The sequence below is a fragment of the Zonotrichia leucophrys genome, chromosome 7 (assembly GCF_028769735.1).
Source record: "Zonotrichia leucophrys gambelii isolate GWCS_2022_RI chromosome 7, RI_Zleu_2.0, whole genome shotgun sequence".
Lineage (NCBI taxonomy): Eukaryota > Metazoa > Chordata > Aves > Passeriformes > Passerellidae > Zonotrichia > Zonotrichia leucophrys.
This window is the reverse complement of record NC_088177.1, coordinates 34,104,895-34,131,910: the sequence shown is the minus strand read 5'-3', so window position 1 is coordinate 34,131,910 and position 27,016 is coordinate 34,104,895. Positions and strand designations below refer to the sequence as shown.

The 27,016-nt window shown below is 45.1% G+C and overlaps 1 protein-coding gene and 1 non-coding gene across 2 annotated transcripts in view; one reads left to right on the top strand and one right to left on the bottom strand.

Annotated features, from left to right (window-relative positions):
* CLASP1 (cytoplasmic linker associated protein 1) overlaps window positions 1–27,016 on the top strand; it is a 170,694-nt gene that overhangs the window by 17,759 nt on the left and 125,919 nt on the right. The window lies entirely within an intron of this gene.
* On the bottom strand, window positions 25,943–26,059 carry LOC135450723 (U4atac minor spliceosomal RNA). Its single transcript, XR_010441141.1, has one exon. It is a non-coding gene; the product is annotated as a U4atac minor spliceosomal RNA (small nuclear RNA).

Sequence of the window (27,016 nt, the reverse complement as noted above, 5' to 3'; positions counted from 1 at the left end):
ATAATTAGGGCAGAAGTTTGTTTCCATAGTGGCACATTCAAGGTCTAACCTCTTTTTCTCCTGGCTTTAAAGCTCAATATCCAAAACTCATTCATGAATTGGAGGGGAAAATAACCCCATCCCTGAGAAGACAGGTAGCTTTTGTAAACCAAAGTGTATTTCCTTTGGGTCACCTGTTTCAGAAGTAGTTGAAGCCTGGAGCAGAATCCTCAGGTATCCCAGAAGTGTCTGCAGCACAGCAACCTTACAAACCATAAGGAGATGCTTTAAACCAACCAAGAATTTCACACTCAGTAAAACCCTTCCAACCATTTCTATCTCTCTTGTTTTGACCTAAGCAGCCTGAGGGTAATTGCAACACTTACATGGAGTTTTAATTAAATTGCAGCTTGATGTCCTGTCTCTTGGTGGCCCATAGTGGATGGTGAGAAATAAATGGAAATCTGGGATACAAAGTAAAAGTCTCCCTTGCATATCACTGTCTTGTAGGGATTTGATTCCCGGTTTTGTTTGCTGACCAAATTAAGCTCCCTTAGGATTTTAGTGCTGGGACTAAGAAAAGTTGTCTGGAGCTATTTTTTTTCTTGTTTGTTTGCTTGCTTTGTTGTTTTTGTTAAGTGTTTTAATTTTTGTGTGCCTGTGGTTTTGATTTTGTTGATTTTTTTTGGTGTGTGTTTTTTTTTGGGAGGGTGTTTTTTGGTGTGTATTTGTTTGGATGTTTTTGTTATCTTTTTGTTTTGTTAGATATGTTTTCTCTTGTGTGTTTGGTAGAGTGACTGCCTCAGCATTGGCAAAGCCAAGAGGTTCTTGTTTGGGACTGTGAGTCTGGGTCAACACACGACAGACTGAACCATTGTGGTTACTAAATTGAGAGGATAAAGCTATTCCTTTAATGCTGGTGTAGTGTTTCATTTGCAGCACTTCACTCTTGTCTCTAGGGTTTATTAGAGGTCTAACAGAGTTAGCCAGGTCTCAGAAAACCTTGGTGTGTGTTGCTTCACTGCAGGCTAAGGGTCACAGCTGATGCATTGGTGGAAAAGGCAGATTATTGGGGATTTATTTTCATGGGATAAGAGTGCACTAATGCTATTGTAGAGTGCCTTACTGGGCCCTTCTGTGGCATGTGTTGTACAGTTCTAGTTGCCTGTCTGCAGGAAAGGAATTCAAGCTGGAACAGGTGCAGGGAAGGGCTAGTGGGGTGTCCAGGGCATTGGAGAGCCTGCCTAACCAGAGGAGATGAAGAGGTTTGGCTTGCTTAGTTTACAGTATGAAGGCTGACAGGGAACATGACTGCTGTCCATAAATACATCAGAGGAGTGACCGTCAGGGTTGGGAAAGAACTCTTAGATTTAAAGGGCAAGGTTAGCACAAGAACGAATGGGTATAAACTGGCTGTGAGTAAATTTAGACTGCCTGTCAGATGAAAGTTGCCTGCAGAAAGAACACTGGAAACTCCTGGAGATGAACAGAGGAGGACAAGACATTTGGTTTTAGGATAGAACTTGCGATTATTTTGAATTGTTTATGTTCAGTGTAGAGTAACAGGATTCTACATAGTGGTAGGACAATTTTGTTTCAGTCCTTTGTGTGGTAGAACAGATATGATAATATGTCTTAAACTGCTTGAATACTTTAAATAAAATATTTTGAACAGTGTACTGGTTTTGATCCTCAGAAATCCCAAAGTGACTTACAGAGACTGTTCATATTGTGCTTGTTACCTCTGGAGTAAAATTAGCAGTCATTTATATGCATGTGGGACCCATCTGCCTTCATGTTTAGTAGGTAGCAGGGTGAGTAGGAGTGAATCCTCACTTTCCCTGACACGACCTGAATGCAAGGTTGTTGTCAGTGCTGGATTTACTGGGACCTTGATTTTTTTGCTAGTCTCTGAATTTGTTCAATGGAGTTTTGTTGTCCTCTTGATGCTGAAAGAAATACTCATCAGCCCCCAGAGTCCTCCCACCAGCACCACCCTGTTAGCTTCTCCACTGAAAGAAAGCATGCACATTCTTCCATGTCTTCTTTGTGGGATATTCCTTGAAGTTGTCTTAAAAGCCATCCTTGTCTCACCCTTTGAACTTCCACATGAACAAATTGTATACTGAAAGTCCCACTGTCAGTGGGCTCTAGTTGCCTCTTGGTCTAGTTTTAATTAAGTCATTTTGTAAGTTGGGAAGTTGTAGGAAACCTCATTTCCTTTGCCTTTTTCTCTGTAGATTTGCTGGTATCTCATGCTTTGGTTTTCCTCATGCTGAGGTCTATGTTTCAGTGGATTCTCTTTTCATTACTGTATTTGCATATAATCTTTGGTATCTCTGTTTTCCCTATCATATTAAGTTGAAATTTGTTAAAATTGGCTAAAGAATTCAGAAGCTGGGTGAAAAAAGAATAGCTGAATATTAGATCAACAATTTAATGATCTCTTCCTTAAAAATAGGACTGGAAAATACCTGATAATGCTTTTTTAAACATTCCAGTGTGCTTTTAGCATTAAGTGCACCTATGGGTTATTTTGGAAGACCAGCCCATGGGACTAGGTAATCTGTTGCAGGGTTACCTTTGTGTTTTAGATGTGCATTTCTGGCTCTGGCAGCCCTCCTTTTTCAGCAGGTGCATTTTGGAACAGAAAGGTGACATTAGCTGTAGGATCACAGGGTAACTCAGGTTGCAGGTGCCTCTGGACTCACTGTCTAGTTTCATCCACCCTACCACTGTATGCTGTCAAGGCCCTAAAACTTATTTATTACTTGTTTTTTAGCAGAATGTATTAGCTGATAAGTACTAAGTGTCGCAGTGTCAGAGGTGCTTGCATGAACTGACTCCCATGTAAATGTTTTTGGGATGCCAGTGATGCCAGCAGTGTTGTGTGGTGGCTCTGAGTCACCCAGGGTACCAGTGACAGCTTCACTGAGGCTGGGCACAGTCAGCTTGCCTTGCTCAGAGCTGGTGGCTGAACTGGGCTTTGTGTGAGTCTGTATGGAGCTGCCTCATGTAATTGTATCCCGTGTGTCCTCTGGTCTGTGGCTGTATCATTAAATGTAGGAGGGAACACACTGGAGACATGTAGTCTGAATTTTTCCAAATGAATGTTGCCTCCCACAAATCATTCATTACTTTCTTTCTAGATGAGATCCCTTTTTTTTTTAATTAGGCAAAACCTTCTCAGTTCTTCATTTGTGCTAAACATGGAACTTTAAAACGAAACAACATTTGAGTATTCAAGAATCAGAGCAAAGACACACAGTTATCAGACTGTGGAGAGCCTGATATTTTTTTTTAGTGTGGCTGGGATTTTGGCCAGAGGAAAGAATGCGTAGGATTGAATCTGTATTAAGTGTGAGAAAATTTCTGTGGCTACTAATGCTTTTTCATCTCTAGAAGTAGCCTCCTGGAGAGAAGTTTGTGGAAATGATGAAAAATTGCACAGTACAGTCCTGTTCTGACATAGAAACACAGAATGGCTTGGGTTGGAAGGAACCTTAAACATAATCTGGTTCCAGCCCCCCTGCCACTGGTGGGGCACCTTCCACCAGAACAGGGTGCTCAAAGCCTCACCCAGCCTGGCCATGCCCTTGGTGTGGCAGCTCTGCTCCTACAGGCAGGAGCTGCACACACACACAAAGGCTGGCAGGGTTTCCTTGGGGTGTGGAAGCACTGTGGGGTGAACTGTGGTGGTGCCACCCTGCCAGTGTTGAGTGTTTGTGCCAGTCAGCTGTAGTTGAGAACCTGGTAACAGCAAATGGGAAACCTAAAGTTGCTTCAGTTCAGTGTGTTTTGAAGTTATATTGTCTGAGTAATATCTGCATTTACTGTGAAATGTATATTAGGAATCAGCTCTTTGTACTAATTTTCTTTGTGTCTGTTAGACCTTGCTCTATTAAAAGACAGTGGGTTTGCCTTGTATTGCCATGACTCTCCATTTGACTAATACCAAGTGACATAGTTGTGTTGGATCTGATTGGAAATCCTGCAGCAAATGGAGGCATCACTGCTTGTGCAGTGACATGGAACAAATCTCTGCTTTTAACAATTTGGGAGGAGTTCATGTCTCACTGTTGGGAGCTTAAATAAAGGGTCACAGCTCGTTCAGTGTGGTATGGAGCTGGGCTTTACAGGCTTTTACTGATGTACACCCATCACCAGAGTGGTGTGATGGAGCCAGACCTGTTCATACTGCAGTTACTGTAATAGCTCTGTAAATATAGACACCTTGAGTTTTCACATTGGAATAAAAAGTGCACCTGAGTTTTGGACGGAATTCTGTTTGCTCATAGTTGATGGAATCAGTCCTGATGCACCAAATTGTTTAACCCAATGCTCCTCAATAATCTGTGTATTTGTGTGTGCTTTCTTGTGTTTGGAGTGCTGTGGACAGAATGATCCTTGTGCAAATACTGCAGTACACTCCTACTTTTGTAAGTTAAGCCCTTGGAGAAGGCAGTTGTGCACCTTGATTGACTCTGAGATGCTCAGAGGGGCACTGCAGTGTCCTGTCCTGAGGCACCAAGGGTGCCATCACTGTGCTGCTGTTGTGTGCCTGGCTGAACTGCTTGACCTCCAAAAGGAATTTCTCACTCAATGATTTGATGTGGTATGGAAAGCTGAAACTGCACACAGGTTTTGGGAGGTGCATGCTCTTACAGATTGGAATATTCTGTCTGTCTGGCTAGAGCTTTTCTTCCAGGCCTGTATGGGTGGCTTTCCTGGTTTTCCTGTCTGCCTCTTCTGCTTTCTTTCCCTTTAGGTCTTTGGGAAGTTGTTACCTGCATAATGTTGGTGGAATGTGAATAAGTTATGTGAGTAGGCTTGCTTGTGAAAGGCTACTAGCTTCAATCCCCATCAAGATCTGAACTTTCTTGTTGCCTTCAAAGAACTCTCCTTTCTTCATGCTGGTCAGGTCCCATTCTCTGCTTGCAGTTTAATCTGTTTCCTTCTGGAATTTCCTGTTCTATAAGCCTGCTGAAAGTTAATGAGAAGGTTTCCTAAGCAGGAGGGCATGTGTGGAGAAAAGTGCTGTGAAAAGTTGCACCTAGAGGTGGTTTGATGGGAACTAGTCCTGCAGATGAATGGAAAGGCAGGAGCTGACATCTTGGACCAAATGACAGTGCTTTGAAGGTGGAGATCTGAAACTTCAATTTGCAGAACAGCTAAAGAGTGATGGTGGTGTGAAAAGAAGGATCATCCATGAAAAAAGATATCTGTAAGATAATTCCCTTACAGGAGCAGTGGTACAAATTGGGGCATACATTTGGGAAAGGTGGAAGGGAGAGGCTTTGTAATAGCAGAAAGGTGAGCTGCTGAGAACCATGTGAGAACTTCAAGCTGTTTAATCAGATGAGATGGGCTGGATGTTAGGTCTGCATGCAAGTTTAGAGATTTAACAGACTTGAAAAGTATCTTTCAGGTTTCTATCAGGGAGAGATCTTGGGTACTAGGTACTAGCATGGTCTTAGCTGTTAATCCTTCATTCTCCTATCACCGAGGTATCTGGGGCTGATGCTAATTGATGTAATTGATGGCTCTCTGATAGGCATTTCTCAGTTTTCTGGTGGCCATTTTCAGGAGGAAACAGTGCATGAGAATTGTAGCAGAGTGTGCTGAAGCTGGGCAAACACTTAAGAATGAGAGTTGGTGTCTTTTCTAGGTGGTAGCTCTGTTACAAAACTAACCCTTGTGAAAGCTGGTGTGAGGGCGGCTTGCTGGCTTTTGTCTGTGGAAAGCAGGTTTCTCCTGATGTAGTAGTGAAGTTGTCTAGGTCACATGGGTCCATGGGCTCCCCAGTTCTTTCAGCTAACATAAAAGAGGGAAATAAGGTGAAGGGAAAGCTGATTTAGACAGGAAAGCCAGGGTGAATTGCTGGAATATGTACTTTATACTCTGTGTGGGTACTCCAGGCTTCCATGTGGCGTTCTTTATGTTTTAACTACAATCCACCTTTATCACAATTATTTTGCAGGAGTGTGTTTTGTGATGATTCCCCTGATGATTCAAACATCAGTGTCAGTCTGTTGGCACAGAGGGTGGTTCAGGGGGTCCTGCTGTTTTCATGCTCCCATTCAGAGGGGCTCCTTTGCTCGAACACTGCTGAGCAAAGGCTCTGCTTTGGGGGGTGAGACACACAGTGAGAAAGAGGGGCAGCTGTGCAAAGAACCATCTCAAAGAACCAGTTTTTGTGCAGACAGCTTAATGCTGGCAGTGCACAAGGCTTGGCTAAAGCCCTCTGGGGAATCTGAAGGTGTGCATGAGCCAGGAGCTTGGAGGAGAAAGGAGCTGCTGATCTGGGAAGAGATGGAATTGTGGGGAAAGATGAGTATGGGATAGACTCTGGTCCTTGTGGGAAGATATCCAGTGATGCCTCTTATGTGGCAGTCTGAGAGGAAAAGAGCAGGAGGAGAGATTCTGGTGTGTCTTTTTAAACTGGGATAAGGGAATCACAGGCAAAGAGAAGAGGCCAAGGGCAGGACTTTTAGATGGTGTTCATCAGGGTGGGAGTTAAGCCAGGAAAAACTTCTGGCACGTCAGGAAGATGCCCTGAGCCTGTTTATCTTCCTTCTGTTTTCTTCATGGCTATCACCATTGAAGTCTGGCATCATCAGACTGGGAGGATGAAAATAAAGTGTGTTACTGGGGGGTTGTTTTCCAGGGATCAGAAGGATACTTGTGACAAATGAGAGAAGCAGTTCTGGTAAGTGAACATGTGCTGAAAAATGGCTCTACAGCCAGACTTGGCTGGGGAACAATTAAAACAAAAATGCTCTAAAACCTGCTTTTTTAGTCAGGAAAGGTGTGGTAGGGTTGGGACAATGGGAAGTCTGGAACTTAATTAAGAGCCAAATCCTGCTGCCACTGAAGTTGGAGAAACTCAGATTGACCCCAGCTGCTGCAGTGTGCCATGTGCAGGCTCTCCAGAGACGGGACGGAATTTTGGATGAGCACCACCTCTAATGTGCGGAAGATCTGTCTGTTTATTTTTAGTTTGAGCTCTTCAAATGCTGTTAATAACATGCCTGTGTTACTTGTGTGCATGTTAATAAGGATTAATTTACATCTGAATTTTGTTTCTTATGGAGATTTTTCCTAGCAGACATTCCTTTGAGGCATTCCTTTAATAATAATAATGGGGGGGTAACTAATCTTGTTTAGTCTTTTGTTACGGAAGTCAGAGTTTGTGATTGAAATTTATGATTTTCCACTCCCATTATTTGAAGCTTTTGAATCTGTATTTCCATGTGATAGTTTCAGTGATTTTAAAGTAACAACACATTGATAGTTCTTTTTTCTGAATCAGTTATATGTGAATTTACATCAGAAATTTTGGCTGCTGTGCTAGTTACTTTGGTATTTTGTGATTGTGGCATCTTCTAAATGTGCTATTTTGTATAAATCTTACACAGTAGAAGATGGGGGAAAATCTTGGACTATTACAGTGTTTTTTTATACTGCCCTAGGAATGGATAAGGGAACAACCCCAGCCCTCTGTGCTGTTTTGTGCTCTTGGAGGATCACAACAGTTTTGAAACTGTGAGCTCTCAGCCACGTGGAACTTGGTTTATTGTTTAGGGAGCTGTAAAGATAACTTGAAGGAAATGAGGCTGTTATCTGTGGGCTTCTGTTTGCTCTGTAGAGATCCACATCCTTATTAGAAAGTATGTAGATCACTGTATGTTTCAGAAGGCTGAAAACTATTGGTTTAGAATTGGGGGTGGGAGTCCCCTTTTGGCAGATGACAAAAATGCTTGTTTTCCTGCATTTTACTGTGGTATAGGGAATGTCTGTATTTATAGCAAAAAATAAATTGTTGGTCACAATTCTTAGTTCTGATTTTCTTCCTTTATTTGATTTGAGGATCTTAAATCAAGTTAAACCCTAACGCTGTTTCAGAAGAAATACTTTATTCATAGAAAATAATTGGTTTCAGTGCAGAAGGAACTGCTTGGGATTTTGTATACTGTATTACATGGGATATCAGATTAACTGATCTAATGAGGCCCTTCTGCCTCTAAAAATCTGTTACTAGTGCAAATAATGTAGGATAAAGAGGGCATAGTTTTTGCTGCCTGTATTCTTTAAAATAATGTAGCTTGACACTAGACAGATATTGTTTTCAATAATTTTCTTCTCTTCTTGCTGTTTCCTTTGTACTACCTAGATCAGTAGTGTGAGATTCCATCTCCTCCAGACAATGTTTGTTTTGACATCCTGAAATCTTCTCTTGGTTACTTTATGGGGAATCTGCTATCTCATTTGACTTGAATAGAATCACTCTAGGTATAAGCATCTGAGGAGAGAGGCTGACTAACCAACATTACAAGCTGGATTGTGATTTGGAATTAAGGTTTCAGTCATGAGAGCTGTCCCTGTCCAGACCATTGGCTGCTTGGGTTCATGCTGGGTGACCAACTGAGGGTTGTATCACTGTATTGAAAGGGTTGCTGTTCTGTGGCAAATACCAGAGCTGAGAGTGATACTTGGTTGTCCCAGGACCTGTGGTAGCGTCCACATCTTTGCATTCTTCTACATTCTTCTTGAACTTGAGGGTGCATCCTGCTCCTCTGAGGCTTGAGGCTTGGCAGGGAGGGAGATAAGGAGTGAACCCACAGAGAGCTGAAAGAGGTTCTTTGCCACAAGCATTCTCTTTCTCACTGACAGGTTCAGTGTTTGTGGATGACATGCTTAACCTGCATATGGATATTGTTTTCATCTTTGTGCCTGTTTTGAATCTCTGCTCTTCAATGCTCATTTTTGGAACTGTTGCATATCTGTGAGATGAATCTTGTTTTTTCCTTTTATCTAGCATCAAAAGATTAAAAGGAAACTTGAAAAGAAGCATACGTGCTTTTATTTGACTTGCACAGCTAATTTTCTCCTTAATGCTGTGAGCTTCAAGTTGCTGCTGAAAGCAAGTTTGTGCACATGCACCAGGAGTCTGCGAGGGGAGAGTCACAGGGAGGTAAATTTTTGTTTCCTGGGAGATTCCCTGTTTGTTTCTGCTCCTTTGTTAGTGGTGAGCAGCAGGTGATCTGGCTGCACTCTGGACAGCTGAGCCTCATGTCAGTCTTTGTCATTTCTGGGCCTGGTGGGTCTCAGCTGTGGTGGTGGCCCATGCTTTGTGTAGTGCCATCTTCTGTGTTTGTCCAGAGTATTTGAGCATGGACTCCTTCAATAGAGATAATGCTATTTGATGTCTGATGTCTAAAGCTTTCACTAGAGCTAATCTGTATAAAACTTCCTGAAAGTCCTGCTTGTTATGAGAAACCTCCCTGCTTCTCCCCTGATCTTGCAAGATCTGATTTAGAAATACTTAGTTCATGTTTTTTCAGCATATACTGTAAATAGTTGGTTTGCAGGTTCACTGCTCTTCTGATTGACATAGTTAATGATATACATATCTTTAAAGTCTTTGATGCTGGATCAAAAGAAAATAAAATCATTTTGGAAGAAGGAGATTAATATAAGTTTTTAAATTGTGTAGTGCATTTCAGCTGAAAGTATCTGGAATTACTTTTCAGACCAACAAAATGGCTAAATCCATCATTGAAGCCTGCTGCTCCTACCTGCCTGAACAATAGACATGGCATAAATGTGTTGCTTTCTGTCAAGGGAATTTGACTGGTTTAAATATTGATGATATGTTCTTTAGTCAGCAGGCATTAAGGCAGAGATTGTATTTGGTTCTTAGTTCACAGATAAAGTAGTGAGGCAATACTACAGGGAAAATCTGGAAGTGGGCTTGCAGTGTACCCTGCCTCCCTTCTGCCCACAGATGGGTAAGGAAACTGCTCTGCAGATTTAAGTGTATTTATTTACTGCAGCATTGGTAGGGGTTCATGTGGAGCTGCTCCCCTGCCCTGACTGCTGCAGCAGCAGGGGCATTAGGTAGCCTGGCTCTGGAGGCCAGCACTGCTCTGGTGGGACTGAGCACAGAACCTGGTGTGCAGCACTGGCACAGGGAGAGGCACAGCACCAGTGCTAGGAATGCACTTGTACCAGGCATGGTGGGAGGAAGCCTCCTCTGCCTGCATGACTGAAATAGGCTGGCAGGCAAGGTGACTGCACACTGAAGAGGAAATCCCTGGATATTTTTCACAGTCTTCATTCTTCATTTTTTGCCTTATGTTTCTATGAAGCTGTAAGACACCCCCCAAAGTATGGAGGCTGCTCCACAAATTCCTGTTGTAAAGGATTCTTCACTGTGTGGAAGGTGAGTGGCTTGCCAGCCTTGGCCCCTTCTGTGTAAAAAGATGATTAAACTCCTGTAGGTGGGTTTTGTGTGTGTCAGAAGATTACAATTACAGGTTAAAGACCATCTGTCTGGGTTGCTGAATGGTGATCAGCTGGGTGGGAACTGGGTTTCTGCTGGTGTAAAGGTTTGCTGGGAAAGCAGGTGCCCTTGCAGGGATTAGCTCCAGGGGAAAAGGTGTTTTCTCTCTTGTTGCTATATGCAGGTGTTCTAGCTAATGCCACATGCAGATGCTTCTCGTTCCAGATTAATGATGCTTTGTGCCCCCAGGTCTCAAGGAGGTTGTTTAAAGGAGAGAGCAGTGTATTGACAGGATTCAGTTGTTGAGTCTGGTCTGTTTGCCCAGCTCCTCAAACCAGCGCAGTGAATTCACTCTGGAGCCATGGGCAGGGCTTAGTTGCTGCTGAGCTGGCAGCTCTAGCAGCAGGTGATTGCAATTGTGCCTCCAGTGTTTTGGGCTCTTGGGAAATGACTGGAGGGCAGAACCTTGCCATTCTCCCCTTCCCAAGCATATTGTATAGTCCAGGTTTGAAAGAAGAAAACTTCTCTTGCAGATCTTTGTCAAGCAACCTCTACTGCTCCCAGTCTGAGCAGTGAAAGAGCTGTGTGGATTTTCTCTGGTGTCAGTACGAGGAGAGCGATAGTCAAGAGTTGTTAATAATGAAGGGGCTGCTGTTGACTCCGCTTGCAGCAAACCCTTCTCCCTCACTGGGTGCTGAGGCTGTAAAAGGTGGTGGTGGTAAAAGCCATGTTTGCAAACCACAGGTCTGCACCACAACCGAGCTCTTCTGTGTAGGAGTCAGAATAGCAGTCCAGTAACTTTGCAGTGGCTCATGAGATGACACTTTAGATTCCTCCCAGACACCAGCAGAGCTTTTGGGCGTGTTTCTGTCCTGCTTGCAAGTGTTTGCAGTCAGCAAGGACATGCATTCCCTGCCTGTAGGAGGTCTTTAAGGAGGTCCTTTAGCCTCTCTGCTTGAAGGCTGCAGGAGCGGTGCAGTGCCCCACTTGGAAGTTGTTGCCCATTTGTTCATCTGTGTTCAGGGGAAAGCTCTGGAGAAAATTTGTTAAAGAGTTTCAGAGATTGAATGTGAAATTTTAGGAAACGCTGACTACAAGCTTGGCTGTATTTTCCCTGTGGTTTTAGGATGAAAAGGCATTGCAGTAATGTGATATGAGTTCTACACATTAATGTGTACGACTAACCTGTAGTAACTAATGTGTTTTGGTGGTCGTTGTCTTTATGGTATTCAGGCTACCCACAGCAAAAAAAAAAAATCTCCTGAGGTAAGGTTTTAAAATAAAGCTTCTATTTCCAGGTAACCTGGGCTGTTCAATATCCTCTCTTGTATGAAGAGCAGTGAGTCTGCTTGCAAGGCCTGGGAGCTGTGAACCTCCCAGCTGGAGTCAGTGGAGGGCAGGGCTTGTGCTTCATGCAGGAGCTGGGCTGTTACAGACTCAGTTCAGTATACAGTGTCCAAGTTTATAAAGTCTTCCCTTCTTCCTGTCTCTTATCTGTTCTTTAGGGAAAATGTTTGTGCTTAAATTGAGGATATTGGCCCATTGTAGTGATTTGAAAATGAGGGTGGTGTCGAGACATCTGAGGTTGGGGAGAGATGTCTAACTTAAGATCAGCTTGTGTCTTGCCCCTTCCAGAACCAACAGCTAAAGATGATGTGGTGGTAAGACAATTTTAGCTATATGGTAGTAAGACAATTTCCATATGGTCTGGGAAGTCGTGCAAATCTCTTTTGACACAGTTTTGTGCAATTTAGTTTAAATTTCTCCCTAATAAGTAAAACACTGCAAGCCTAAAGTAATTTTTCTATTGCTTTGAGTGGCCTGGAGCCTTTTTTACAAGGTTTAACTCCCTTAGTGTGGCATAAATGAGTTGGATTTAATTGGGAAAGGGCTGGTCTGTGTGTTATTCTGGCTTTGGTAGCAGGTCTTGCAAAGCAGCATAACTGAGTCATACTGATATGGAACCCAAGACAGAGCATGCTGAATATTCTGAGATTGTTTCCTTTCCATGCAGAGTCCAGCATGTGTGTTTTGTGAAGTTAGGTGTAGAGGTGGTTAGAGAGTTGTTCTGAAGAGCCAAAAGTTTGTTAAGATGTATTGATTGCTGTTGGATAATGAATGTCACAAATATGAGGAGTTTTACTGAGTCTTGGAGCAGCTTAGCATGATAGAATCCAAATGTCTCCTTGCATCTTGCAGTGAGGAGAAAGCTTTTCATGTTCTCTGAGTGAGCCCTTCTCTAATACATTATTCCAAGAAATCTTGTGATGTACATGTTCCATATTTCTCAAAGCTTGACTCAAAGTAAGTTTTGTCAAGAAGAAAATTGTATTTGTGTGTGTATGTTTAAGTTGGCATCATTGGGGTAGAATTTGTTAAGGATCCTGCAGGGGAAGAAAGGATGGGTATGGTTTGAGTTTCAGACCTAGGAGAGGGAGCCTAAGGTTCAGCGTAGTCTTTATATACTTCATGACTGTACATTAATCTTGATTTAAGCCAGTATTGCAGAGTTCTGTTAACCAGGGTGTCAACCTTACCCTGGGGAGTAGCTTTTATTAGCCAGTGTAGTGTATTCCTACAGAGGATTGCTAATAAGAGTCTATCACTCTGCCTTTTATTGTTCATAAAGGATGCTTACTAACTAATAACTTACATTGCTGTTAATGTGTTTCTAATGGCAAGGGAGGAAATTTTGAGGCTTTGTAGGTATTGTAATACCAGGGACTTCAGGAAACAGTCAAATCCAGTTTATTGTTCACAGAAGACAAATGAATATACCCGGATGTCTTCTGTCAGATATTTATCCAACCTATGCTTAAAATACATCCTTTGAAGATTTCACATTCTCCCCAATCAGTCTGCTCCAGTGCCCCTCTGCTCTGCATGTTTAATTTTCTTTCTAGCTAATCTAAGAGGATTTCTCTTTATCCTTTTCCTGGAGGATATGGGAAAAGATGATCACCACCTTTGTTCAAGTCCATGCTAGCAAAATCTGTTCAGTGTGATTTTCAGTACAATTGCTGATGTGTGCCAAATGAGGCTGGTGGTTTGTGCCTTGTTCTGCAGTGTGTTGGCAGAGCTTTGTGCTGCTGGATCTGGTGGGATACTGAGGGAGGGCACACGACTCTTCATCCCAGAAAGGTGCCAAAAAATTGAAGGGTAAAGAACAGAACTTCTCTGCCTGTAGGTAGTGCAAAGGCCTTGTTTATGCCTCCTTTTCATTGAGGGGTCATGTGCCTTTGGAGGTGTAACATCTTCATTATTTAATGAAGATCTAAAGGAATCTTTAGCCATATTGTGGTAGCTGCTCTGGCTCCAGCTCCAGGTCTGTAGCAGTGTCATTAACAAAGAGCTGGGGGGAGATGTGGGATAAAGCTTTAAAGGAATTGTTGTGGGCAGAGATAGTTTTGGTAATCTCTAGAAAGGCACAGCATGTGGCAGGGAAAAGAGCACGCTGGCAGATGGGGGGAGTGCAGCTACAGTCATACCAAGGAGACACTGTTGTGAGGCTTTCCTGCTGTGGCAGACAGGTGGGTCACAGTGTTGATATGTCACTCTGGGAACTTCAGCTGTGATCAAGAATGTGATGATATGAATTAAGGGCATTTCTGGGAAGGGAACCTGTAGAAGAGATAGTCCATCCTTTGTGCATGGAAGATTTTGCCCTTGGAGACAGAGGGTTCAAATCAGTCTCCTCTGGATGAACTTGCATGTACAGCCTGAAAAGCAACAGCAGAGAGAATCAAATCAGTCTTGGAGGCTGCAGCAGAAATGTCCTGTACAAGTACAGCTGGGCTGTAGCTTCCCTTGGTGGTCACTGTGCTTATGGAGTGTCTTACAGCCATCTGATGTACATGGCAGGAGTGATGGGTGGTGTTAATGGTGCCTTGGTTTGTGACTGTCTGTTTAAGGCTCACAGTCTTTCCTCTCCATTCCTTGGTGGAGCTCTGCTTTTGGTGTTCCTGGTTAGCTCTGCAGCCTGAGGAATGTGCCTTTCACAGGCACTGTGGCTGCACTGCAGTGTCCTGCTGTAGTGAGGGCCTGCAAGAAGCCAGCAATGGCTCTTAGACTTGCCTCAGAAGAAGTTCTTGAGCTGCTATTATGGGAGCAGAAAACTGGTTTGACTCGTGCTGCTCTTGTGTCCCTGGTGAGGACAGAGAGCGGTGTGTGTCAGCTCCCTGCTGAGCTGGCTGTGCTGGGCTGCCTCTTGGCTCAGGGTGGCTGTGGGGCACCTGTGGGCAGCCCCACATCACCTGTGTGCGGGAACAGACCCTGACCAAAGGCTTCAGGGGGCACACTTGGGAGACCCAGCCTACCTCTGCTACAGCAGCTCTGTTTTGTGGTGCTCAGAGTCACCTGGGAGCACCCAGTTCCTTTCTGTAAAGTCAGAGAATTTCCTCAAGTTCTTTCAGAGAAGGGTGCTGTTTGCCTGCATGCTGCTTTGTACAGATGAAAACAATAAAACCAGTGCTGGTGTTGATTGGTGTTACATGTCTTCTCAAATCCTCCTAAGGAGGCATTTGGGATTGCTTTCCCTGGGTGGTTTTCCTGGGACCCTGTATTTCTTGCTGGAGAGAAGTGGTAAAAGGGAGATGTTAATGCTGCTGTATCTTGACTCCTAGTCCTAATTATCTAGTGATCAAGAAGAATTTTATGGAAAATAATGTAATTGCATTAACCTCTCTTGCAAAATAAAGTTTTCACTATCTTGGATTATTTAATGAGTCACTTAAAGAAACCATCAAAGCCCATGTAAGGTCAGCATATAATTGGGCAACTCTTTAAAGAACGTGTGGTCTCTGTAGTATGTTGAAGTAGCTTAGTAGCTAAAAATCTGTTTCTGGATTTTTTTTTCTCTACCTAGTAGAATTTAGGTGACTCTGAATTAAGTCATCAAAAGGAGAGAAATTTGCAGTGACAGTTGATTTCCCTGTCCTGTTTCTGGACAGAGAGAATGTGAATGCAGACAGCTGGCTCAAGATTCTGGTTTTGTGCTAGTGTGATGGGTCAGAATCTGGCCTGTAGCAGCTAATCCAAATTCCTTACTTTTGGTTGATGAAAATGTCAAGATACAGCAGCAACCACTGCAGGACCTGCGTACCTCTTGAAGAATTTTTTATAAAGAAAGAGTTAATAAAGAATCTGTACTTTGTTTCTGTGTTGCTTTGTGGTTGTGGCATCTTCTTTGATGTATGAATTGGGAGACAAGGAACAGAATGTGTATGTGCACACTCAAATTCCCAGTCCTTTGAAAGATGGAGGAGAAATCTCTTTAAATGGTGATGTGAGTGTATGAGTAGGTCTGCATGGATATTTTTTTCCTGCATCTATAGATCTTGGACTGAACTACATTTGTTACTGGGCTGCATGCTGGCACAGTCCCAACACTGCAGGCAGATGTATATGAAGAAGCCAAATAATACAATACCTCTTTCCAACACACAGTACTGCTAGACCTCAATGTGACAAGTTTATGGTAGTAATAATGCTCTGTAGTTCTAGATGAGGATATGAAAACTAATGAAAAACACTACCTTGTATCTCCTGTCTTGCTGTGGTGCAGGAAAGTGCTATTAACCTACAGGAGGAAAAGGATGAAGGGCAAGAAGAGGCATAACTGTAGCTGCATCTGCTTCTGAGTCAGTTTGTGGTGTTGATTTTGTGGAAGACTTAGTAACTTATCTGCTTGACTTCTCTTACAACGTCTGTTCTTAAGAAAAGCAGCCACTTGATCTCTAACCTGTACTACAAGCAGTGTTATCTGAAAAGCATATTATGTTTCTGTGTTATCCTTGGGCATTGTCATATTTTAAATCCTCTAAATTATGTTTTCTAGCCTGACATAGTTACTATCTGTGAAACTCAATCTCCAATTCAGCTGAAATAGCTTCTGTGCCTTAGACTGCAGGAGACTTGCCAGCAGCATTCCCTCCTCCTTCCTGAATCACTCTGCCACTGACAGACTGATAGAGAAACAGTAATTGAAGCCTATCGCTGCGTGACTTTGAAGTTTTTACTTTTATCAGATGATGTCAAGTTAAAACCTCCTAGATAAATGAACCAAAATGCCTTTTTCTTTGCTGAAAAGAATAACTCAATTCCTGGTATGACTGGCAGTATTTGAACTAGAAGTGTGTGTGTATCTTGCTCCCTTATCCGTGTTGCAGATCCTTTATTAGCTGTGTGAAACACCCCTGAAGTCCAAGATTATCGTGGGTCAGATCATGTAGCTGGAGTCTTTGGGGGCTATAAAATGTTGCCTGGCTTACACTACTGTACATGGAGAAGGATTAAGAAAATAAAATTAGTTTTTCTGTTTCACAGTCTGTCAGCAGGGTCTTACAGGTGGCGTCGTGGCAGCTCATTAAGCCTGGTTTTGGATTGACAGGGCTGCTTCTAACTAGAATACAGAAAAGTGTTCAGGTTTTAATGAACAGTAGAAGTCAGTTTCAGCTGAAGACCTCTGTGTTAAGAATCAAGTACAACAGAACACCTTCTCTAGAAAAGTGGCCTGACTGATTTAATTTGAGCAGCAGAGGTGAGATGGTGTTGAACTAATTGGCCTTCAGAAACAAATACTCAGCTGAATTTATTGATGAGGCCCCTTCTTTTGCTAAAAGTAAAGAGTTACTGTTTCATTTTACTCAGTTTGGAATATGCAGTAAGGCTGACTGGGATGGGAGGAAGCAGTCTGGCATCCTTTTCATGTCAGGTTAACAATGGCACACTATCACATCCAGCATTCTGTGGTGTGTCTTGTTTCAGAATTCACAAGACATCAAGTTTTGGAGTTCTAAAAGTGACCATGCTTTCCCATCTGTGTGCAAGTTTTGCTGCTTTATTTAAAACAAAAAATAATAATGGGATACTTCAGTTTGGAAGAGGTATCTCAAAGGAAACAAACCACTTCTGGAGTTACAGGAGCAGGAAGGCTTACAGAGCTTCCAACCTGTTCAGCAGAAAGCAAGCTGATCTTGTCAGCAAGTGTCCAGTGAGAACAAACCTCTGAGAAAATAACAGAATTACAAAACAAGGCATCAGTCTTGTAAAATTACAAAAGAAAAGTTATTTAAACACTTGCTTCAGCTTAGCCATTATTATGTTGAAAATAACAATAGTTGTGAAGGAGAGAAAAATGTAGTGAAAGCATTGTGGAAGGTGAGTAGAGCCTGTCCAGAGGTACCTGCTTGGTCTGAGCTCTCCCGGGGTGTCAGCTCTTGTGTACCTGTGCTGAACCCGGAGTGGCTTCTTCTGTTACACTTACAGCTTCTGTTCCTCTGATCTGTTTCAGGTCTAAAGAGTTCTGTTTAAGATAATTAATCCAAGAACTAATGATTTAGTTGAACACTTAATTAATACTTTACTTGTATTAATCCACAAGAATTCGTGGAAACCTCTTAACATGATGGATGCTTGTTTGTGTAGCTGTGGCACTAGAGCATTGATAGGAGCTATTTGCCTGACTTGTTTAAATGTGTTTCTAGAGCTGGATATAGAAGCCAGAATGTATGTGGTTTGTCCCTATAATTTTCCAATTGGTTTTCCACTTGTGCTGTCAGCTGCTCAGATGGCTTGTTCTTTTCCCTTAGCAAAATGCTGGCTCCCTCAAGCAGTGCAGGATGCAGAATTCCCTGCTCTTCCCTTGTTTGTGGTTGATTTTTTTTTTTGTTTGTTTGTTTTGGTTTGGCTGAGGATGTTTGGGTTTGGTTTTTTTTCCTGTTTTTGATTTGTTGGTGAGTGGGGGTTTGGTTGTTTGTTTCTTTGGGATTTGGTTGGTTTTTTTCTCTGTAAAATGCTTGCAGTTGAACAGGTCTGGAGACTGGATTGCTTCAGCCACAGAAACAGACATGGAACAGGCACTGCCTGAGCTGTCATAGCAGTGTCAGCCCATCCATGTGTCCCAGGCTGAGTCTTGAACCAATGATTGCCAGGCTGTCACCCTGCTCTGCTGTGCCTGGGCTTCCCCAGGTGTCTTTGCAGGAGTTTTTCATAGCAGTGAGTTATGCTGTGACTACAGTAGCCAGAAAACTCTCTTCTGGCAGGTTTTGTTGAAGAGTTGTCCCATGGTGACTACTGTCACCTCTTTCAAATCTGGAATGTCAGGTGAGTTGGTTGAAAAGGAGTGGTTTTTGTATGGAATTGGGTTTTCCAGGCAGCTTATTAGAGAAGCCCCAAGTACACAGCAGAGCCACAGGGAGACTGCACAGCACTTGGTGCATGTGGTGTTTGCTCCTGAGCAGTTCTGCAGATATTCCCATGGCAAGAAAACTCCCCTTGATGTGTGCAGGTGTCCCAGACCCAGGATACTTGTGCATAGGTAGCCTACATGAGATTGCAGAGCCTTTTTGGATTCCTGAGCACATGCCAGGCACCCATGTGGCCCGAGGGTGTGCCCTGATTTAGATGCATTGTGCCTCACTATGCTGTCACATAATTGAGTATCTGTTGGACACAACTAAAAAGGCATCTGTTTTCAGTCTGAGGGAGGAAAACAGATGTTTTATTCTCTTGTGAGAGCTCACAGTGATGCATCAGCTGTTGCTCCAGATCTCAGTGATGACAGCCAAAAAGGCAAAAGGAAAGACACACACGGCAAAAGGACTTGAGGAGATCAACATTAAATAATTTCTATTTCCTTTGTGTTAAGTGACATGTGGGATTTGGTTCTGAAGCATGTGGAAAGCATTACTCTCTAAGCTAGAATTAACTTTTAAATGGGCAGGGACAGAATATTTTTTCGTTGGTTTCCTAGACCAGATAGATCAAAGTCTTGAAAGAGATCTAATTGCCAAAAGTTAAATGATATTAAAAATTATGCTGGACTTGATCAAGTCTGGATGTAAGACATGGTTAGCTGCAAGAGGTGTGCACGGGCTACAGTGGTTGAAGCTGCTGAGCCAAAAGCTGTGTAAGGTGTGCAGAGTGCTAGGCTGGGCCACTGGTGTCACTTCACTCAAACGTCCCTGTCCCTTGCAGGATCACACAGCAGCTCAAGCAGAGGGCATGCTGACAGCTGCCCAGCCTGCAGACAGGCACTGGTGCATACCTGCTGCTGTGAGGTCTGGTTCCACCTGCACAGGCACACTCAGGGGAGCAGGAGCTGTCCCCTTCTGTGTTCTTGTGACACTGTTTCTGCTGGGTCCTGGTTTTAGCTGGAGTATAGCACTGATGGTAAGCTCTGAAAGCTTTCCCTTAAAGTTGTTTGACATGAATTGAGAAATAGTAATTAAGAATAGCTTGGAGAGGGAGTAAGAGGGAATGGCAAAAGAAGAGACTGATGTAGTCAACAGTTCAGGCAACAGCTCTCAGTCTTCACTGACGTTATAGAACAGTGGGAAGCATCTCTGTATGGGCTGTGCTAGGTCCTGTGGCTGCTGTAGGTGCTGGGTTAGATGTAGCTCAGCTGCACCCCTCACTGGTGTTGGTGAGACTAGGAAGTGTTTTAACCTGTGCCTTTAAGGGTCATCCTCTGGCCTTTCTCCTGCATGGGTCAGAAAGAGTATGAGCAGGATTCTGGCTGAAGTGGTGCCTTCCTCTGTGGAATTCCTTCTTCCCACCTCTCACCCTTTTCTCTTCCTAGCACCCATCTCTTCACTTTCCTGGGCTATTGTATCTTTCTGTGGCTGACAAAGGCATCTGGAACCTTTCTTCTTTTCTGAATGGAGTTCTTCACTGTTGTACATTAAGCTGTTGCTGATTGTGTCTGGAGATGCTTTCCAAAGGCGTAGGACTGTGTGGTACGTGCTGAGCAGGCAGTCTGTCTGTGCAGGGTGGGAGGTGCTGTGAAAGCTCGAGGTCTTTGGGTGTTTCCAGAGTGTTACAAAGACTGGGGCTACTGAAAATGCTATTGCATTTTTAATTGCATGTGTTCCTTTCTTCCCAAACAAGGCAAGAACAAAGCTTCATTAGCCACGACCTAGCAAAAGCTGTCATCATCTTGTAAGTTTCCCACTCAATTTGGCTGCTGCCTGCTCCTCACCACTGGGGCCGCTCTGCCTCCCTGACTGATCCCCACTTTTTTCACATTGCCAACAGCTGCTGGGACTTTGCTGTGTCTGCACCTCGTTGGTGCCCTCCTCATGAGGCTGGCCATGCATCCTGTCATCATTGCATCATAAAAGCTGGTGTTGAATGGTGTAATCTGCAAGTGCAGATGTTCAGAAGCTTGGGAACTAGTGATTAAGGGGAGTATCTGGATATTTGAACGTCCTCACAGTTGTTACTGGACTTTGTGAGTCCTAAGGGAGCAGAAGATTGTCAGTGATTATCTGCTAGGTTGTGTGCTTGCCTTGTTTTTTTCCAGATGCTGTCTAAACCCTCAGAAACACTTCTGTTCCAGTTTTAAAATGTGTTGACCCTTTCTATTCTTGTAGTGTTAGAGATGGAGTTGGGGTCAGTGCTTCTGTGCTCGGAGCTTTTGAGGTGCTCCAGCTAATATGGCTCTGCCTGTAGGCAGATTCCCAGTGTGAATTCTCCCTTGCTCTGTGCACTGTAGCAGCCTTTTGCTGCTAATGGAGGGGAAGGCAGTGTTATTAGGTAAAGCAGCCTGCTCTGCTAATAAGGCACATTGCTGTGCTGGCAATTGATTAGTTGCCATAATAAAGGCTTTCCCTTTTCCTACAAAAAACTAAACAGGGCAATGCAATGGCCTTGTTATTGTCCTTGCCGTTTTCTTTTTGCTTTTCTGTAGCAAAAGGAATGCTTCATACAATGAAGCCTCATTGTATGAGGCTTCATTATGCCTTGAACTCTGAGATGCAACTGGTTACCAAAGCTACAGGGAAGTGGTGCTGATCCCAGGGCAAGATCTCATCAGTGCTCACAGAGTTATATTAATTTTTCTTTCCTGGCTGAGGGCCTGGCTCTAAGTGTAAATGCTCAGCTGAGGGCAGTGGAAATGTATGGAATAGTGGCAGTGTTTTGACTAAGATATTTAGCTGTTGTGTGGTGAGGAACCAAAGGTAATAGCAGTTGGTAGTGCAGGTGTTTTGTTCTGATATCAATTCATGTGAAGACACTAAGCATTGAGTATCCATAGGTAAGGTGCTGCATAAGCAGGACCACCTTCCTGAAACAATGGTGCTGCTGCTGTTTTCCCAGCAGTGTTTGGGGTAATTGAGATGTGACAGTGTGAAGTAAGTTGTAACTCTGCTTTCAACTGCAAAGTCTCCTGTTGTATTACCATGAGTTCTGCTTCTCTGGAGACTTAGCAGACTGTATTTTGTGTCAGTGGTGATTTACCTGCTGTGCTGTCTGGAGCTCTGACCTTGCTCAGGGTAGAAAAGCCTCCTGCTTTTCTACCACACAGTGACTCTGCAACTTGTGCTTCCCTCCATGTCCTGTGGAGAAAGCCCAGTGGCTGCTCCTCTTCTCATCATACACAACCACAAGTTGAGAATCTTTGCAAAACAGGGTGAATTTGTTCTTTGGAACTCCCCCTTCAGTTCCCTTGAGCAGAGGCAGGTAGGGGAGCACTGTGATTGAGGGCTGACTTGGTCCAGCCAGCCCTGTCACCTGGGGCATACTTGTCAGCTCTTCTGGAAGCAGATGTCTGCATTTCAGGGTGACCATGTTCTTTTAAGCATCACTCTGTGGAATTTTTGTAATGATAACTTTTTGCTCTGCAGTGCATTTTCTTTAAATTGTTTTGAATTTCTCATGTGTTCTACCAAATCTTTAGCTTTTAGATCAAGAGACAACTGAGGCACTTTGTTGGCTTTTTTTACTGAATCCAGAAGATAGTTACTGGAATTTTTTGCTTTTGCACATGAAAGGTGCCCTTGTGTCCTAACAGTAGTGGTAAAAATACATCTCTGTGGAGATAATTTCTGACAACCTTTTCTTAATGTCTCCCAATATTTAAATGACCTTTGTTCTCCTGGAATTTATTTCACTGTAGAACTATGCATATTTACTGAGTTGCTCATCTGTTACGAGGCTTGTAAATGAAGAACAACTTTCAATAACCATTTTTTTGCTTATTTTACAAGTGCTGGTGGTTTCGTTGGGTGTTTCGGTTCACCTAATTCCATCAGGGAATTTGAGGATTTTCAAGGTGGTGTCTGTGACAGAATGGATGGTATCTCATCAATCTAGAGAAAGAACTCAAGAATATATATTCAAAGTTTTGCCTCATTCAGCTCTTCGAGCATAGCTTGCAGTCATGACAGTAAAATCAGTTGTGCTACTCTTGCTACCTTTTTCTTTGCTGGTGTTGGTTTTGCAAATTGTGTTGTACAAAAAAACTTAGCATCTGTGTCTGTGTGAGGATTGTTGGGCTGGGGAGAGAGGCTCATGCTTCCAGTGCAGATGTGGTGCTGCCTTGGAAAATGAATGAGAATTCTTGGAATGGCAGAAGGAGATGGACTATTCCAGGGTAGATGTGGTTATAGTTGTGTGCAGATGGGATACAGCATTTCAGAAGCTGATTCCAGGTTTCTCTGACAGGACTTTGGTTACTGCTGTGCTGACCCAAAATACCTGGCTTCAAAACTAAATTTGCCAATATCATCTAACTTCAGCTTGGTCCTGAGTGCCCAGTTCATTTGTGATGGATGTTTCATGTCACAAGGAATTAGAACTGCTCCCTCTCTGACTGATCACACCAGCAGTGATGTGAGCCATCTATGCTTGCCTGCTTGCCTTGGACTTTTCAGTGTGTAATCTGAAGTGTTACACTTTTTTCAAAAGTATATTAAATTTACTCAAAGTGTGCAAGCGCTTCTCCATGTTTTTGCTGATGAATCTAGAAGATTAGCTAAGCAACTCTTAAAAAAATAAACCTGGTTGAATACTCTTCAAATTCTGGGTTTTTTTCTTCATATTGAGATTTAGAAGTCTTGTCTTCCTTTTCCCATCCCTTCTCCAAAGAGAACCTCTCAGAGTTCAAAGTGATATATAGCTGAGCTGTGTCACCAGTGGTGACAATCAGCATGTTGGAGCAGCATGAAGCAAGCTGGTGGCACAGCTGCTGCAGAAGCTCTCTCCAGCATTCCCGTTTAGTCCCAAGCTGCCAGGCGTGGAAGGTTCAGCAGGAGGCTGGCAGAGTGCAGTGACTTTGTGGGGATGTACTGCCCACCCCACTGCTGCTTCCCTGCAGAGAGGGGGATGAAGGTTCCTGCAGGCACCACCACATCCCTGCTGTGGCGTGGTGTGGTGAGTGGAAGGAAGGGCTTGTCTCTTTCCCCTCCTCTGAGTTTGTCCAGGCCATTGGGGTGGCCTGGAGCTGATTCACTCTGGTTTCTTTCTGCTTAGTCAGATGTTGCTAGATTGTGAAGCTTCTTTATCCTTTTCTGGGAGTGTGTTTAGGTGTATCTTGTTTTAAACTGGATGGATTTGTCTGCCATGCTTGGTGACCATGTACTGTGGAGCAATGATGATGGACTCTCTGCTCTCTGATATGGGGAGCTGCCTGCAAGTCTTTCAACACCAGCCAGATATTAAAGGACAGATGCTTTGAGTTGTTTTTGTTGACCTCTGAAAAAAAGGACTGTCTCTATTGGGAAAGGCTGTGTTGCATCCTGGGAACTAACAAGAGACTTCTTTACTGGGGGAGATGACCTGGCATTTGGAGAGAGACAGGAGAAGGGTTTGCTGACAGCCCTTGGCACCTACAGAAAGTACGCTGAGACAAGGCAAAGCAGCAGCAGATGCCAAATGAGCTGAATACTGGGTGGCACAACTTGCTTTATTGCCTGTCTTGGGGAACCTCAGGAGTCAAATGAGCAGAAGCAGACCCTCAGGCTGAGGGCTGTCACTCTCTGGTTCTGTGCTCGCTCTTTTGGGGGCCCGTGTAAATAGGAGGCTGAAAGATCTGGGTGGATGTCAAGGCCTGGAATAGCTCTGTAGTTATCAGCATTGCAGCATTATCTGGAATTTCGGATGGAGAGCTGCCCTTCCTGTGCCTTGGTGTGGGGCTGTGCCCGCCAGCTGGCTGCCCTGGGGAGAGGCCTCCATCGGGATCAGGCAGTGGGATGGCTGCTGCCAGGCCCATCGCTGCCTTGGGGAGAGGCCTCCATCGGGATCAGGCAGTGGGATGGCTGCTGCCAGGCCCATCGCTGCCCTGGGGAGAGGCCTCCATCGGGATCAGGCAGTGGGATGGCTGCTGCCAGGCCCATCGCTGCCTTGGGGAGAGGCCGGCATCGGGATCAGGCAGTGGGATGGCTGCTGCCAGGCCCATCGCTGCCCTGGGGAGAGGCCTCCATCGGGATCAGGCAGTGGGATGGCTGCTGCCAGGCCCATCGCTGCTCCCATCGCTGCTCCCGAGCTTCCTCCTGGCCCCTGGTGTGTGTTAATTCAGGCAGAGCCTCAGTAACTGTTCCAGCAGTGAACGGGTGGGCTCTTCAGTGCACTCAGTGCAATGCAGCCAGGGCTGGAATTCAATTAATTCTTTGTTCATTTGCCAGCCGTGCCCTGGGTTGTCTGTTATCTGTCTGTAGCGGATCTGTTGACTCTGTCAATCCATACATGATTTCTGCTTTCTGCCTCTGACCTTCTGAGGCAGGTGTCACATTGGGGTTGATAAATGAATCCAGCATAGTTGGGAGTAACATTTGCTCACCCCAGTTGCTGTTTCCTCAATAGCTGTCCAGGCACCACTGTAATAATTGTGCTAATTTATAAGGACAACAGCAAAAATCGTGCATGGCTTAGCTTATCCTCCTGGCCTTCTCCTGGGGGTGAACTGCAGGGTATATTTGCACTGTGCATGTGTTTCCTTTCATGTTTGAGTGATGAGTTCCCCTCACTCTTCCTGGCTTTCGGGCAGTTTGAAGAAGAGATGGATTCCTTCCTCTCCCGGGATCGAATTTATCCCTGGGGCACATCTCTGTAATTGCAGGCAGCGCACTTATCTCTGTGCAGGATGCTGCCGTGATGGGGCTCTGATGAGGCAGCTGTGAATGGTGACTGGCACTCAGAGTGCCATTGACTTTCCCTAAAAGCATCTCCGCACTGATGCGGCTCTGGAGCCCACCCCCTTGCTGGGCTCTGCTGCCGGGCCCCAGGCGGGTGAGGCTGCCCTGAGCCGGCAGACACGGGCAGCGATAGCCCTTAGGGCAGCTGGCTGAGCATTTGGCAATGGGAGATTAAATCCAGTGGGCGAGATGAATGTGAAAACGACACACAGCTAAACAAAAGCACGAGGAAAAAGCTCCTTTGGTGTATGAATAAATATTGTTGAATTAAAAATTGGCAGTCTTGAAGGGTCTGTTACTGTGAGGGGAGAAGACTGCAGGCGCTCTTTGGAGAAGGTGAAGTTGTATTGTTGTGACAAGTTAGGATCCAGGGGCTGGTATTTAGGAAGGTTTTTTTCACAGGATACTTGGCATGTAGTAGTAGGCTGTTTCCCCTGCCACACCACGCGTGGTTGCCTGGGTGTTCCGGAGCCGAATTTGGAGCGGATCCATGTGACAGGCTGAGGGCTGTGGGGTGGCCGCTGGTGCGCAAGTAGCGCACGGGGTTCAGTGCAGAGCAGCGCCGGGTGTGCCCTGCACGGGCTCCGCTGGAGCCGCGCTGGGCAGGGAGGGGGAAGGGACAGTGGGGGCGGTGCCGGGAGGCGGGAGCGGTGCCCGGAGGTCGCAGCCCCACGCGGGTCCCGCACAGCCCCGCGGGGTGTTCGGTCGGTTCTGCTCGAGGTGAGCGTTGTTCAGAACGCGCCGCGCACACGCCGCGGTGCGAGGTTCCAAAAATTGCGCCGCGCACGGAGCGGGCGCTGCTGTGTTGTTTAAGGCGTTAGCAGGGCTGCTCTCGCCATACGCTCATTGAGCAGCCGCGCAACCCCCAGATAAGGACGGTTGGCGGCCGCTGGGGCGCGCCGCCCGTAGGGGAGCGCGAACCTCGCCAAGGTCCCGGCGAGGGGTGGCGCGCCCCCGGCCCGCCCGCTGCCCGACGCCCGGCTCGGGGGCGCGCACCGCGCGGGGCCCGGCGCGCCCGGGCGGCTCCGACCCGGGTTCGAGCCCTTCGGCGGCGCCGCTACCCAGAGTGCTCCGCGCCAGACGGGTGCAGATTTGCATAGAGGGCGGGGTCACCGCGCGGCGGCAGCGGCGACGGAGCGCGCCCCCTGCCGAGCGGCTGCAGCACAGCAGGGCACGGCTCCGGTAACGCGCGGCTGCGGGGATAACCGAGCTCCCGGTACCGGAGGGACAGCGGGTACACAACGAGTACAGCTGTGCACGTGTACACACGGGAGTGCAAATATATGTATGTATCATAGAATATCCTGAGCTGGAAGTGACTCACAAGGATCGTCAGCTGCAGTTCCTGGCTCTTGCACAGGACAGCCCCAACACTCCCATATGTGCCTGAGAGCCTTGTCCAAACACTCCTTGAGCTCCGGCAGGCTTGGGGCCACCACCACTGCCCTGGTTGTTTGTGTATATATGTACAGTTGTGGGTATGTACAGGGAGCTGGGCTGTGTTGGGACAGCCCCGGTGGCACCGCCTCAGGAGCCTGGCTGTCCCTAATGCTTCCAGGGTGATTAACCCCAGTGCTTATCCAAAAACCTAGGGAGAAGTGTCTTGTACCAGCACGATCATGATCTGTAGAGTTTTGTGAAGTGTTTCACATACAGGCTGCACAGTACTTTCAGTATGTGATGTCCCTTTTTTTAGTAAGTAAGCTTAGTTAAAATCAGAGCAGGTTTTCTGATCTGCAGCCTGTCATGAAGCTTCTCTCAAACTAGGTGTCTTTCTTTGAATTCTAGTTACGTCATAAAAGTGTTTGGTTTCATTTTTGCTAGTAAATAATTAAGC